Source organism: Salvelinus fontinalis, chromosome 16 (genome assembly GCF_029448725.1).
Source record: "Salvelinus fontinalis isolate EN_2023a chromosome 16, ASM2944872v1, whole genome shotgun sequence".
NCBI classification, from domain to species: Eukaryota; Metazoa; Chordata; class Actinopteri; order Salmoniformes; family Salmonidae; genus Salvelinus; species Salvelinus fontinalis.
Genome location: NC_074680.1, coordinates 4563619 through 4576513, shown reverse-complemented (window position 1 = coordinate 4576513; position 12895 = coordinate 4563619). Strand labels below are relative to the sequence as shown.

Here is a 12895-nt window from a genome sequence, read left to right as displayed (position 1 = left end):
AACATCTCCAATCCAAAATCAAATCTAGAGTCGGCTTTCTATTCCGCAACAAAGCCTCCTTCACTCACGCCGCCAAACTTACCCTAGTAAGACTGACTATCCTACCGATCCTCGACTTCGGCGATGTCATCTACAAAATAGCTTCCAATACTCTACTCAGCAAACTGGATGCAGTTTATCACAGTGCCATCCGTTTTGTTACTAAAGCACCTTATACGACCCACCACTGCGACCTGTATGCCCTAGTCGGCTGGCCCTCGCTACATGTTCGTCGTCAGACCCACTGGCTCCAGGTCATCTACAAGTCTATGCTAGGTAAAGTGCCGCCTTATCTCAGTTCACTGGTCACGATGGCTACACCCACCCGTAGCACGCGCTCCAGCAGGTGTATCTCACTGATCATCCCTAAAGCCAAAACCTCATTTGGACGCCTTTCCTTCCAGTTCTCTGCTGCCTGCGACTGGAACGAATTGCAAAAATCTCTGAAGTTGGAGACTTTTATCTCCCTCAACAACTTTAAAAATCTGCTATCCGAGCAGCTAACCGATCGCTGCAGCTGTACATAGTCCATCTGTAAACTACACACCCAATTTACCTACCTCACCCCCCATACTGCTTTTATTTATTTACTTTTCTGCTCTTTTGCACACCAGTATCTCTTCTTGCACATGATCATCTGATGATTTATCACTCCAGTGTTAATCTGCTAAATTGTAATTACTCGATTTATTGCCTACCTCATGCCTTTTGCACACATTGAATATAGATTCTCTTTTTTTTTTCTACCATGTTATTGACTTGTTTATTGTTTACTCCATGTGTAACTCTGTGTTGTTGTCTGTTCACACTGCTATGCTTTATCTTGGCCAGGTCGCAGTTGCAAATGAGAACTTGTTCTCAACTAGCCTACCTGGTTAAATAAAGGTGAAATAAATAAAAATAAAATTAATGAAGAAGATGAACACGAAACAAAATACTTACAAACTAAACAAAACAACAAACGACCGTGAAGCTACAAAACGAAAGTGCACACACAAGCTACTAACGTTTAGACATAGACAATTTCCCACAATCACCTAAAGCCTATGGCTGCCTTAAATATGGCTCCCAATCAGAGACAACAATAAACAGCTGTCTCTGATTGAGAACCAAACCAGGCAACCATAGACTTTCCTAAACCTCTCTACTGAACACCACCCCATACACTATACAAATCCCCCTAAACAATACACACACCCTAAACTAGACAAAACACACAACCATCCCATGTCACACCCTGACCTAACTAAACTAATAAAGAAAATCAATATAACAGAGGCCAGGGTGTGACAGCGCTACTGTATCACTTGGCAAAAAGCCTGAGAAAATGCAGAGTGCCAAATTAAAATTAATGAAAATTACTATAAAATCAAACTTTCATTAAATCACACATGAAAGATACCAAATTAAAGCTACACTGGTTGTGAATCCAGCCAACATGTCAGAATTCAAATAGGCTTTTCAGCAAAAGCATACGATGCTATTATCTGAGCATAGCACCATAGTGAACAAAAGAAAGAAAACATTCCAACCCTGCAGGCACGCCACAAAACGCAGAAATAAAAATATAATTCATGCCTTACCTTTGACGAGCTTCTGTTGTTGGCACTCCAATATATATTCAAAGCGCTCTGAACAAATTAAGGGAATCGTTCACAAACATTGGCACATTCTAAAATCCGATGATTGTCTCGGTAATGTGTTTTCGGACCTCCCCTTGGTCGTATTTTCGCGGGGCAGAAATCTTAGAGACCAATTGGTACACTCTGATTTACCACCCCAAGATATTCCTGAACAACGTCTATTTGCGCCCCTACTGGATGTAAATTACAAGTGTAATGGCTGTGCTCAATGCAATGGCACTTATAAATGCAGATCCTTCAAACACCCACAAACAGGGAAATCGATCCCAATCAAAAATGGTAAAAATGATGTGGGTAAAAGAAAGCGTGAATTAAAAGTACGTATCTCAGAGCATCGTAGCACCATTAGGTGCCAAAACTTGACCTACCCAGTTGCGGCCCACTTTTTGGAGGCAGGCCACTCGATTTCGTCTCTGCGTTATATTGGCATCGAACATGTCACCCTCCCTAGGAGAGGGGGTGACCTTGATAATTTATTGTTAAAATGAGAGGCTGCTTGGATCTTTAACTTAAAGACCCTTGCTCCCTTCGGTCTTAACGTGGACTTTGATCTGAAGCCATTCTTGTGATTGTTGTGACTTTGCCATTGTGGTTGTTTGTAGGCTTGTGTGGTCTTAAGTGAGTCTATGATCGTATGCTATCCATTTGTATTTATTGTATGCTGCTCTTTCTATGCCATTTTAATATTTGAGAAATTAACCAATGATATTAGGCCACTCTTGGCCATGATTACAGACACCTGTGTGTCTTGACACTATATATATAAACGAGTCATCCCGCAGTGTCTGTGATTGTACCCTGATGAAGACAGCTTGCCTGTCGAAACCTTGGTAAATTAAATATTTTTGCATCTGAGCTCCTAGAGTCTGAGCTCCTAGAGCTCCTAGAGCTCCTTTATTTTTAAGGCACTCCACTATGTCCCATAAACATCACAAATGGTCCTTTTGTTCGATTTAATTCCGTCGATATATATCCAAAATGTCCATTTATTTGGCGCGTTTGATCCAGACAAACACTGGTTCCAACTTGCTCAAACGTGACGACAAAATATCTCAAAGCAATTTATATCCGTTTAGTGCGATTTTGGGAATATTTATTTCTGAGACACTGTGAATCTCTGGGCACGGTTCCAGTTCATGCCGAACGCAATGGGCATTTCTACATGGCAAGAGGACAGCTTTCGACCAAAAGACGATTAGACCCAAGAAAGGATTCTTTGCCCAAGATTCTGATGGAAGAACAGCTCAAAGTAGGAACAATTTATTATGATAAATCGTGTTTCTGTCGAGAAATGTTAATCGCTTATGACGCCATCTTTTTAGACGTAGCTTCGCTTGGCGCAAACTGTATTGAAAAGTAAGGATAATTTAAAAAATGTAAATCAGCGATTGTATTAAGAATTAAATTGTCTATCAATCGCTGTCCACCCTATATTTTTTAGTCACGTTTATGAGTATTTATGTATACGACTAGATCACTGTCTAATATGGTGCACGACATTGTCTGACCAGCTGGGCAACTTTTGTCATTGTCTAACCATGATTTTGGTGGCTAAATATGCACATTTTCGAACAAACTGTATATGTATGTTGTAATGTGATGTTACAGGAGTGTCATCTGAAGAATTCTGAGAAGGTTAGTGAAAAAATTAATATATTTTGGCGATGTTTACGTTATCGCTCTCTTTGGCTAGAATCAATGCTCTGGTAACGTTTGCATATGTGGTATGCTAATATAACGATTTATTGTGTTTTCGCTGTAAGACACTTAGAAAATCTGAAATATTGTCTGTATTCACAGGATCTGTGTCTTTCGATTAGTGTATGCTGTGTATTTTTACGAAATGTTTGATGATTAGTAATTAGGTAATACACGTTGGTCTGTGTAGTAATTCTAGGAGCTTTGGTGAGATTTGTGATGCTGGCTGCAATGGCAAACTATGATTTATACCTGAAATATGCACATTTTTCTAACAAAACCTATCCTATACCATAAATATGTTATCAGACTGTCATCTGATGAGTTTTTTTCTTGGTTAGTTGCTATCAATATCTTAGTTTAGCCGAATTGGTGATAGCTACTGGTGTTGAGAAAAAAATGGTGGACAAAGAAAAAGGGTGTCTTTTGCTAACATGGTTAGCTTATAGATTTACATATTTTGTCTTCCCTGTAAAACATTTTAAAAATCTGAAATGGTGACTTTATTCACAAGATCTGTATCTTTCATTAGGTGTCTTGGACTTGTGATTTAATGATATTTAGATGCTACTATTTAAATGTGACACTATGCTAGCGATGCTAATCAGTGTGGGGGGGTGGGGGGGGATCCCGGATCCCGGATCCGGGTTTCAGAGGCAGTAAAAGTTAGGTTGATTTAAAACATTTACCCAGCTTTGATTGCGATGGCTTGCACTGTAACCTTCAAATTTGTCCAGCGCAAAGGAGTGTGGTTTGCTAGCCTGGTGCTTGAAGCATGTCTCGTGAAGAAGCTTCCAATCCTTTTATCTATCTCTAACAAATGAGCCTTCCATAGTGGCCTCAGGCAAATGTCTGTATCCCAGCCAACAAAGCGTCAAATTAATTGATTTCATTTTTGATTTTTTTTTTTACATTTTAAGCCATCCTGATTGGGTGGGCCAGTGTTCAATTTGGCAGGACCTTTGCCCGGCCTGACCCTGCCCTGGCCTAGCATCTGTAGCACAGCCAGCTGAGACACACTGACTGAGAGGGGGAGGGGAGGAGAGGAGATTTGATTGAGAGGCTGAGACTGAATTATACTTATTAGACCCCTTTCTACTACACAGGGCCGATCAGGGCCATCCATCTTCCCATTATTCATGCAATTGCATTTCCCCTAAAATCAAATTAATGTGGCTGCCTTCTCATCTTGTTGCCTCCAGAGATGATTTGTCAGCTGGTGTGTGGTCTCATTCAAACAATAGTGCCATCAACCCCGTTTAACGTTAATTTTAAATTGGCCCTGGACCTGCAAGCCCTGCTGTTCAAAACTGTCTAGTGTGTCCCTGTTTCTGCTGACTCTCGCATGCAACCACCATGCTGATACCACCCATCTGATGTGCCTCAACCAGCATTCACCAGAGCAGTGCAGTTACTCACTATATTCCCAGAAAAGCAGAAGAGCACCTTACCTCCCAGGAAGGCCTACATGGCCTCCCTCAATGCCCTCCAATCAACAGCACAGCATTATACCACAGCAGTCCCACTAGATGTATAGCCTTACACATCCCTGCAAGGGAGAAACATACACTACATTACCATAAGTATTTGAACACCTGCTTGTCGAAGATCTCATTCCAAAATCATTAGCAATAATATGGAGTTTGTCCCCCCTTTTGCTGCTGTAACAGCATTCCTCTGAGAAGGCTTTCCACTAGATGTTGGAACATTGCTGCGGGGACTTGCTTCCATTCAGCCACGAGCTCTGAGGTCGGGCACTGATGTTGGGCGATTAGGCCTCACTCACAGTCGGTGTTCCAATTCATCCCAAAGGTGTTCAATGGGGTTTAGGTCAGGGCTGTGCAGGCCAGTGAAGTTCTTCCACACCAATCTCGACAAACAATTTCTGTATGGATCTCGCTTTGTGCACAGGGGCAATGTCAAGCTGAAACAAAGGGCCTTCCCCAAGCTGTTACCACAAAGTTGGAAGCACAGAATCATCTAGTATGTCATTGGATGCTGTAGCTTTAAGATTTCCCTTCACTGGAACGAAGGGGCATATCCCAAACCATTATTCCTCGTTCACCAAACTTTACAGTTGGCACTATGCATTGGGGCAGGTAGCGTTCTCCTGGCATCCACCAAACTCAATTCCTCTGCTGGACAGCCAGACGGTGAAGCGTGATTCATCACTCCAGAGAACACGTTTCCACTGCTCCAGAGTCCAATGGCGGCGAGCTTCTCACCACTCCAGCCAACACTTGGCATTGCGCAATTTGATCTTAGGCTTGATGTTGCTTCCAGTTGCACTTCGAAACTCAGTAGTGAGTGTTGCAATCGAAGACAGACCATTTTTATGCACTTCAGAACTCAGCCGTCCCCTTCTGTGAGGTTGTATGGCCTACAGAGAGCTGTAGGGAGCCGTTGATGCTCCCAGACGTTTCCACTTAACAATAACATCACTTACAGTTGACCAGGGCAGCTCTAGCAGGGCAGACATTTTACGAACTGACTTGTTGGAAAGGTGACATCCTATGACAGTGCCACGTTGAAAGTCACCGAGCTCTTCAGTAAGGCCATTTTACTGCCCATGTTTTCCTTTGGAGATTGCATGGCTGTGTGCAAAATTTTATACACCTGTCAGCAACGGGTGTTTCTAATTTGAAGGGGTGTCCTCATACTTTTGTATACAGTACCAGTCAAAAGTTTGGACACATCTACTCATTCAAGGGTTTTTCTTTATTTGTACTATTTTCTACTATGTAGAACAATAGTGAAGACATCAAAACTATGAAATAACACATATGGAATCATGTAGTAACTAAAAAAGTGTTAAACAAATCAAAATATATATTTACATGTGATATTCTTCAAAGTAGCCACCCATTGCCTTGATAACAGCTTTGCACACTCTTGGCATTCTCTCAACCAGCTTCACGAGGAATGCTTGAAGGAGTTCCCACATATGCTGAGCACTTGTTGGCTCCTTTTTCTTTACTCTGCGGTCCAACTCATCCCAAACCATCTCAATTGAGTTGAGGTCAGGTGATTGCCTGGCTGACCATGCACAAGCTCCTCCTCCATGCTTCACCATGGGAACCGCTCACGCGGAGATCATCCGTTCACCTATTCTGCGTATCACAAAGACACGGCAGTTGGAACCAAAAGTCTCACATTTGTACTCATCAGACCAAAAGACAGATTTTCATCAGTCTAATGTACATTGCTCGTGTTTCTTGGCCCAAGCAAGTCTCCTCTTCCTATTGGTGTCCTTTTAGTAGTGGTTTCTCTACAGCAATTCGACCATGAAGGCCTGATTCCTTCAGTGTCCTCTGAACAGTTGATGTTGAGATGTGTCTGTCACTTGAACTCTGCGAGGCATCTATTATGGCTGCAATTTCTGAGGCTGGAAACTCTAATGAACTTATCCTCTGCAGCAGAGAGAACTCTTTCCTGTATCGGTCCTCATGAGAGCCAATTTCATCATAGCGCTTGATTTATTTTTGCTACTGCACTTTGAAGAAACGTTCAAAGTTCTCAATTTTCCACATTGACTGACCTTCATGTCTTAAAGTGATGACGGACTGTCTTTTCACTTTGCTTATTTGTGACCCGATACTAGGCATATGTCGCAAGTCACAACTTCACAGAAGAGCCGTTTCATGTGCCTTAATAACAAACTTTTATTCCATCTGTAAATATGAATAAAGTTGTTAAATTACGAGCATAGTTGGTTTAGGCAAAGAAAAAGACAGGAACTTTTTCGCTAGCCATGATTGGCTGAGATAATGAGTGGGCTGGACATGCCGAGAGATTGGTTTCAGATTGGTCTGAGGTCTATCATCTTGTGTCGATAAAATGAGCTGCTCGTTATGCGTAGATAATCCTTTCTACTGCAGTTTTTTTTTAAAGATAAAACGTTAGCCATGGAGAACTGCAAATATGTTGCTACTGCTCTCAATAATATTGGTGCCCTGAATTTATCAGGAGCTATCGTCAAAGGTCAGTGGGGAAAAAGTTGTGATGGACTACTTTCTGGAGGACACGATCATGCCATGTTTGTATTTGTATTTATTATGGATCCCCATTAGTTGCTGCCAAAGCAGCAGCTACCCTTCCTGGAGTCCAGCAAAGTTAAGGCAGTTTATACAATTTAAAAAACATTACAATACATTCACAGATTTCACAACACGCTGTGTGCCCTCAGGCCCCTACTCCACCACTACCACATATCTACAGTACTAAATCCATGTCTATACAGTGTGTGTGTGTGTGTGTGTGTGTGTGTGTGTGTGTGTGTGCCATAGGTGTGGACTCAAGTCACAAATATGATGACTTTGACTTTAACACCAATGACTCGTGACTTAACTTGGACTTGAGCCTTTTGACTCGAACTGACTTGATACCCTCCCCAAGCCCAAATATAAAAAATGATGCTATTAAAAGTGTGCAGCGCATCAACTCTTCATTTAACGGATTACAGTTTGAATCGGACAGCAGCCAATCAAATTGTGCCGGCTGAGAAAAAGTTGCACATGGCAGTGCAGAGGAACGTCGGCAGATGAATTCAGATGGAGCCCTTGGAAAGATGATACCCAAGATTATTATTTTCGGATATAAAGACTACGCTGTATCAACAAAAAGTGTATTGCAACTTGCAAAACAGGCAGGAAGAAAATGACAGACGGAGGGGCAACTTCGAACTTTGTTCGACATTTGAAGCTGCGTAAAGAACGGTAAGTCGTGGCAAATATAGCCGAAATCTATATCAATCATAACTTTGTAAGTGTAGCATGTTGGCTAACGTAACGTTAAATCAATGAGCCTCCACACAGTCTGTGTGTGTGTGTGTGTTAAGGTTGGGTGATTGTGTACAAGCCTACATCGCCCGATTTGCGATAGTCGATCGCTATCGGGGGATGTCTTTCTTATGGCTACCCATGTATTTCCATGGAAATATCAAGTTTATTTGGAAAGTAATAACATGATTTGCGTAAATTTAATATACTATTACTCTTGTTAAAAATATGAAATGGTATTACATTTGGTATAGAGCACATTATGACTTGTTTAGGACTCGAAACTCAAAGTTTAGGACTTGAGACTTGACTTCAGCCTTGACTCTGACTTGCCTGTCTTGACTAGTGACTTGAGTGCTAAGACTTGAGACTTACTCGTGACTTGTAAAACAATGACTTGGTCCCACCTCTGGTCTGTGCCAATGGTTGTGTTGCTTCACAGTCCCCGCTGTTCCATAAGGTGTTTTTTGAATCTGTTTTTAAATTTAATTTTACAGCTTTCTTCAGTTACTTGATGTGGAATAGAGTTCCATCAATATGTTTTGACCATAACAGTTAACAATCTAGGGTTACTCCAAGCAGTTTAGTCATCTCAACTTTCTCAATGTCCACATTATTTATTACAAGATTTAGTTGAGGTTTAGGGTTTAGTGAGTGTTTTGTTCCAAATACAATGCTTTTAGTTTTAGAAATATTTAGGGCTAAGTTATTCCTTGCCACCCACTCTGAAACTAACTGCAGTTCTTTGTTGAGTGTTGCAGTTATTTCAGTCGCTGTAGTAGCTGACGTGTATAGTGTTGAGTCATCCGCATACATAGACACTCTGGCTTTACTCAAAGTCAGTGGCATGTCATTAGTAAAAAAAATAAAAAGCAAGGGGACTAAACAGCTACCCTGGGGAATTCCTGATTCTACCTGGATTATTTTTGAGAGGCTTCCATTAAAGAACACCCTCTGTGTTCAGTTAGACAAGTAACTCTTTATCCACATTATAGCAGGGGATGTAAAGCCATAACACATATGTTTTTCCAGCAGCAGACTATAATCAATAATGTCAAAAGCTGCACTAAAGTCCAGCATGACAGCCCCCCAATAATTTGATTATACATTTTTCTCAGCCAACCATCAGTAATTTGTGTAAGTGCTGTGCTTGTTGACTATGCTTCCCTATAAGCATGCTAATCAAACACAATTGTATCTGGTCAAACACAATTTTTGCAGAAGTTAACTAAGGGTTGGTAAAAGGCTGATTGGTCAGCTATTTGAGCCAGTAAAGGGGGCTTTACTATTCTTGGGTAGCGGAATGACTTTAGCTTCCCTCCAGGCCTGAGAGCACAGTAGGCTCTAGTAGGCTTAAATTGAAGATGTGGCAAATAGGAGTGGCAATATCGCATAATACCTGTTGACTCTCTCTGACTCTGAATATGAATCAGACAATGAGGAGATTCCTAATTTAGGTACAAACTTTTTCATTTAAGAAGACATTGTAGAGTCTTCTGATGACGGTGATGGGGAAGAAACGGAGATCAACAGTGTTGTTGTTGTCACGGAAAAAGTTGACCGAGTTTTGAAATCATTGGAACACAACGGGCCAAACAAGCAGTGCAAACTAAATGAAAATGACACAGGATGTCTTATTTAATAAAAGGGGTTGCAGTCTGCTGTGAAGCTTTCATCCATGTATACGGGTAAGAATCTAGCTACAGTTTCAGATAGTATACATTTCTAATTTTGTCAGAAAGTTGTTAACATTGCAAGTTAAAGCTTGCTGTTAGCTAGCCAGCTGGAGTTCGATGGCTGGCTTGCTAGCTAACATTGAACCTATTTGGTTAACTTTAGCTAGCTATGACAATCGGTTTGTATTGCTAGTAACGTTACTCTATGTATTGGGATTATAGTTCCTTTTTTAGCTAGCTAACGTTAATGTGACATGTCTAAACAAAAGATCCCAAGTTAAACGTTAGCTGAGGTTAGATGGCTGGCTTACTAGCTAACATAAACCTACGTGTATGAAGTGTGTGTAACATTAGTGATGTTTTCTCAGAATTTAATTTCACATTGCTAGTTATAGCCTAATGTTAACTAGCTAACATTGAACCTATTTGGTTAACTTTAGCTAGCTATAACAATCGGTTTGTCTAACAAGTTAAAGCTTGCTGTTAGCTAGCCTGCTGACGTTAGATGGCTGGCTAGCTAGCTAACATTACGTGTATGAACTGTGTGTAGTGATGTTCTCAGAATGCCACTTCTCATCTATTGTATAATAATGCAAAAATATTTGTATCTGGAATTTGTCTTTCAGCATCAGTAGAACACGCCTGACTCTCCTCCACCAGTCATACATTGAGAATGGTCTAATGCCTCCCATCAAAAAGAGAGCTGGGCCAAGCAAGCAAAGACAGCAGCGCAGTCATCAACTGCATGCACCATTTCTTTACCAACTACGGAGTTGGGGAAACACGTGTGGACCTGAATTGTGATAACTGCAGTGGACAAAACAAGAACAAGGTTGTGCTCTGGTATTGTGCCTGGCGGACCATGCACAAGCTCCACCACCGTCTGGACCTTCACTTCCTGATCATCCTCCATCTGTGTCACTTCCTGATCACAGGCCACACCAAGTTTTCCGCCGACTGGTGCTTCAGCCTCTTCAAGCAGCGCTTCAGAAATACCAGAGTGAACAGTTTGTCTGAGATGGTTGGTGTTGTGAAGGACAGCACTGTGACAGGGGTCAACATCCCACAGCTAGTTGGACTGGAGGATGGTACGGTGAAAATAATTTAAATTGCATTGTATCTAAACTTGGGAGGTGAATTGATGTTGTGCAGGGTTGTAATGTCTTCAGATTTTTTTGTTATTTCCTGTTTTACAGCTTTGATGCTCTGGAGCCTGGCCAAGGAGCGTTCGGACTGTCGGGACCAGGTTTTAGCTGCTGCACAACGCGGACATCCTTCCTCCCATAGATGGTCTGTCTGTACAAGCACCACCTGGACTGGACACAGCTAGGCAAATGTATCTTTTTGAGAAGACCAGGGACTTTGTTTTTTTTTGCAACGAAGAGGCTATGGACATCACCAAAGACAAGGGCAGGAAAGAAACAGCCTCTCTCCTAACACACATGCCATACATTGCTGCTACTATTTGTTTTTTATCCTGCTGCTGAGCCACTTTACCCCTGATTGTATGCATATAACTACCTCGTCCATTATCGATATTGTTCTTGTGCATACTACTGTCCACTATTTTAGTCATATTGACACTTTCTGATTTTGCTACTATGCAAATAACCATTTGACTGTATCGTTTACACCTTCTGTAGAGACACATCCACTTAGTAAGACTTAGCAAAATATTGATATAGAAAATCAATATTGATATCTGTGGTCGTTACATGATTTTGTGACATACCACAACAATATCATGTGACCGTATCACGTGTCTACCACATGCATCTGTTTATGTACTGTGCATGTGCACCTCACTCAGGTTTCAACTCAGGTTGCATGGCTTTAACGTATGTCAAACCAAATCACATTTTATTGGTCACGTACACATGGTTAGCAGATGTTATTGCGAGTTTAGCGAAATGCTTATAATATGGAATACTATGTGATAAGTGCGTGTGTAACAGTATATAAAGTATGCTAATGTACTGGTGTGAAGGCATTTGGGCAGGGGTGTAAAGTACTTTAAAGTACTAATTAAGTATTTTTGGGGGGGTATCTGTACATTACTTTACTATTTATATTGTTGGCAACTTTTACTTTTACTTCACTACATTCCAAAAGAAAATAATGTATACATTTTCCCTGACACCCAAAAGTACGCGTTACATTTTGAATGGAAAATTGTCCAATTCACACACTTATCAAGATAAGATAAGATGCATCTGATCTGGCAGACTCACTAAACACAAATGCTTCGTTTGTAAATTATGTTTGAGTGTTGGATTGTGCCCCTGGCTATCCGTCAATAAAAAAAAAATGAAAATTGTGCCGTCTGGTAAGGAATTTGAAATTATTTATACTTTAACTCAAGTATGACAATTTAGTAATTTTTCCAACAATGGATGTGGCTAGGGGTTATAGCATTTCTTTCACATGACCCATACATTTAGACAAGTGTGACTGGGTAAGTGTCATTAATATTTATATCTATAAAATATTTGTATCTGGACACTTTCTGTTTACCTGGAATTTTACCTTAATCTTTACTACACTACTCACTGTTTAGAACATGACCTCACATGTGAATCCTTAAAGAGATGGGTGGAGCTGGCTTAAGAGGGTGTGAACAATACTGAATGGGTGTAGACAAAGGAGCACTCTCCAGTAGATACCAAAACATTCAAAGGCTCTTTTCTCAAAAGTGAGTTTACAAGTTTATCAACTTTCAAAACAGAATTACTTTCCCATTGTTCCTCAAAAATGCAGTTGTCGTGTCTTTGGCTATGCCAGATTAAGTGATATTACATGCTATTCTATAAAATCCTTTCTCTGTAATTAATATTACCTGATTAAGCTAATCATGTAAATGTAATTAACTAGAAAGTTGGGACACCATGAAAGAGTGTTTATAGAGCTGTTATTTTCCGAATAAACTCTTAAAGACCTAGTAATATTTTACATCAATAGCAGTCAATGTTAATCGTCACCTTATTTCAGTCTCATCTGAACATCGTAAATTCTTGGTTATCTTCACGAACCCTGGCTAACAAGTTGAATCAGCAATACAAAC

The 12895-nt window shown here is 40.7% G+C and overlaps 1 protein-coding gene and 1 long non-coding RNA gene across 2 annotated transcripts in view; both read left to right on the top strand.

Moving 5' to 3' along the window:
- Positions 1–12895, top strand: part of LOC129812542 (MAM domain-containing glycosylphosphatidylinositol anchor protein 2-like) — a 279019-nt gene that overhangs the window by 73944 nt on the left and 192180 nt on the right. The window lies entirely within an intron of this gene.
- LOC129812550 (uncharacterized) lies at positions 7024–12121 on the top strand. The gene is made up of 3 exons (XR_008753018.1): positions 7024–9846; positions 10461–10922; positions 11031–12121. It is a non-coding gene; the product is annotated as an uncharacterized LOC129812550 (long non-coding RNA).